The sequence below is a fragment of the Pinus tabuliformis genome, chromosome 2_2 (assembly GCF_031772625.1).
Source record: "Pinus tabuliformis cultivar Carrire ecotype Pingquan chromosome 2_2, CPIR1, whole genome shotgun sequence".
Lineage (NCBI taxonomy): Eukaryota > Viridiplantae > Streptophyta > Pinopsida > Pinales > Pinaceae > Pinus > Pinus tabuliformis.
In genome coordinates, this window is record NC_142300.1 from 1,050,717,653 (window position 1) to 1,050,721,297 (window position 3,645).

At 39.0% G+C, this 3,645-nt stretch overlaps 1 pseudogene; it reads right to left on the bottom strand.

Annotated features, from left to right (window-relative positions):
• Positions 1 to 985: 985 nt before the first annotated feature.
• On the bottom strand, positions 986 to 1,933 carry LOC149196982 (arabinogalactan O-methyltransferase 1 pseudogene; annotated as a pseudogene).
• Positions 1,934 to 3,645: the final 1,712 nt, after the last annotated feature.

A 3,645-nucleotide genomic window follows, 5' to 3' on the forward strand; every position in this document is an offset into this window, starting at 1 on the left:
CCTACAAATATTAACCCCTAAAATTTTCCTTATAAAGATCATATTAACTTCTTCAACATACCCAATTTTAACAATATTATTTTTTAACCACATGCAAAATACCTCTCTTAGTATTCTATCTGCATCATTTCCCTTTACACAATAATAATATTTTAATTTTTTACCACGTTTCTACACAATCAACTACAACTCAAGCTCAACATCCTCTCACTCTTCTTAAAAAATTATACTTAACGCTTTATTCTTGTTTGAAAACATCTGCCACATTCAAGAGTTTCCACACTCTCAGGATTCACTTAATCAGTTAATCTGATACCACTTCATGCACTGCCAATGGCCCTGAAATCAAATTCACAGAGCAAAAACACTCACACTATACATAAAATCTACAAACAAACATTCCACACAGAATCTATCGTCAAAGCAAAGATATTTAAAGTATATTGAATCAATGGGTAATTCTCTTGAGCTTTGTTTCATTCACAAAACCAATCACAGTGTCTCTAAATCACAGACAACCACCAATTATAAGAAGCCCAAATCTTGGAGAGCCTCTAAAATCTCAAATATTTAGACTATGAAGTGATAACTACTCAATTCCCAAGTCTAGGGGTAATTCCAACATTTACTGAATTGGTATTGATTACACACAGTTAATAACCATCTCATGAACTTCCATTTATTGGGGTAATTCAAACATTTATTCAATTGTTGTGCAGGAACTACTAGTTGTCCCACACACCTATCAAAACCTATAAAAAACATTTATAGTTTAAACATAAACAGATAATATTAAATACCCTTCCCTATGCGAAATGCAATCTGGATTTTCTCCTCTAATGAGTTCTGTGTAAGGCTTAGGACTGGTCATAAACAGATGCACTGGTGCTTATGTACTAAATTTGCCATACATTTTGTCTACAGTGAAAGTCTACATGGAGAATAAGAAGTGCAGTTGCATATTGTTGAAAACAGAGATGAAGGGCTAAGCCTTATTGTTTTCCATCCCCAATTGTCGGTCGGAAATACCATGATGAGTAAACACTGCAACCATATTGCTCATAGGTGACGGACAGAAGAAGCCGTCAGTGCTACCGCTAGTGGGCTTCATCCTGGAAAATGGGGGAACCCTGAAATGCCAAAGCCTCCCCAAAGATCCCACCAGATTGCTGCTGCACAGGAACTTCCCGGCATACATTTGCTCCACTCTCCTATCAACATCATGAAGAAAAATATCTGTGGATCCTTCCTTCTTCCTGTTACTGGCCATCACGGCTGCTGTGAAAATGGCGGACATTCTCCCGGGCGCAGCATCGAAGTAACCACGGGGGGCGTTAATCATTATCATATCCCACTCCGTCTCGTGGATGAGCGCGGGAAAATTGGTGAGAGCGAGCTCGCATTTGGAGGACGCCCGGGTGGGGCTGCAGGAGGATCCATTTCTTCTGTAGTTGTGCAGCAGGGCATCCGCCATGGACATTTTCGTTTGGTATTGGACGTGATAAGCTTTAATTCCTGGTTGGCTCTCCACGACTTTCCGTATCCAATTGGAGTCCTCTTCCAGGAAAACGGTTTTTCCGTGGGCATTGAGGGCATTCCAAAGGGGTCTGTCGTAGCCGAGGCCGAAGACGAGGAAATTGCAGGGGCTTCTCACAGAAAGTACTTCCAGGGTGAGATTGATTTCAGCTTTCTTCTGCTGGGGCAGGATCCTGCTCGTCGCGTAGTGCACAAGCGTCCTCGCAACCTCGCCCGGAAGCCACTGCTGGTCCCACTCAGCCCCATGACCGGATGAAAGCGGAGAAGAAAAGGTGCAGCCTTTAGCGCCTTTACCAAATTCAAAATAAAACTGAATTTGGAAAACGGTGGTAGACGAGGAAGCCAACGGAGGTTGCAGGAGGAGACGGGACAGGTCTGACAGTGGTCGCAGATACATTGAATACTGGAGCTTGCCGGAGGTAGGGTGATCGAGTTGCCGGAATATGCATGGAGATGTATGGCTTTCATGCATATGTAGCATGCCTTCAGATGCATGAATGTCCTGTCACAGGTACTTAGCGCTCATTTATGTTTCTATAGGGTCTGAAATAGGAGCTGCCGTAATTGTATGACACCCATACCATTGTAGGAATCTGTTGTTATGAATTCGTAAAAATGTTTATGGGTATTAAATAAATTGGGTGGCATAAGTTTATTTTTAGATTTTGGTAAATTAATTATTCAACTATAATCATATATTATTTTTATATTATCTCTACTCATTTAATGCTGATTGACAAACCACTTATTTATTACCATAATATAAAAACCATACAAATAGTTCCCCTTGTGGAACCAGTTCCTTTCATTTGTGAATTTTATAACATCCAAAGTATCCATCATATAACACCAGCTGTATGGGTAGGAATCCATGATTTATGAATCTGTTTTACCAGTTGTTTTCGTTGGTTGGTATACATTACCTAATCCTTTTACCAATTGTTTTCGTTGGTAGGTATGCATTAGAGTGTTACTCTGTGTAGGTATCAATGGTTTACGTAACTAATTTTTTATTTAATTGCATTTCAAGGGTGTTTGTTCATATGATAAAAATGTGTAATTATTTCTCTAATTAAAGTATGCATTACATAATTTTATTGGTAATTTGATCAGATTTGGTTTCATTCGGTTAAGTTTAAATATGTTTTCTACACTCATTATGAGAGATAGAAATTATGGTATATATTACATAATTAAAGTATGTATTACATAATTTTATTGGTAATTTTATAAGATTTTGTTTCATTTGGTTATGTTTAGATTTTTAGGAGAGATAAAAATGTATAATTTTTTAAACTACTTTGAATGGAAATTTTTTGAAGGACTAACAATGTCATCGCAACATTGTGCACATTAATATATAAACTATAGAGTTTTACAGTTTCACCCTCTATTGCAAGCAGTGCAAAGGACATTGCTAAACCATAAAAAATTCCAAGAAAACAATGGAAGAATTATTGAGTAGTTGGGTTTGAATTGGCTGGAGGTTTTTATCCAAACATTGAGCAGCGTGGTGAGCAGTGTGAGTAGTGTGGTCAACAGTATGAGTAGAGCAGAGCAGTGTGAGCAGCAGTGAGAGTAGTGAACAGTGTGAGAGCAGGGAGTTTTTATGCAACATAAGTATCGAGCAGCGAGCAAGCAGCAACAAATGCATTCTTTTTTTGCTGGTGCAAGAGACGATCCTTCAATGGCATTAATTCAAAACTGATTTACATATGTTACACACACCCACGAACAACGTGGGCAACAAACCAAGGAGATGCCAACCAATGGTGCAAGAAAAAACATCCACGACGAAAGGATGACCATCTCGAAAAAAGCGCAACCCAAAATGTGCAATAAACAACTATACTAACAGAACTTTATAAACCTAAACTATATTTTAAACCAACGGGCCCCACAATCATGCCTGACAAAAAATGACCGTTGATCTCATTCACCAAATCCAACGGCGGAAAGGAATATCACTGAACCCTATATGCCGCCATTTAACATGCGATCACGACGGTTTTTCAAACTGTCCCTCTGCCACGTGTCATTCATTAAATGTGATCACTGCTAATGAGAAGAAACTGCTTCCCACTCATGGGGCATGCGAAAACCGCTCGG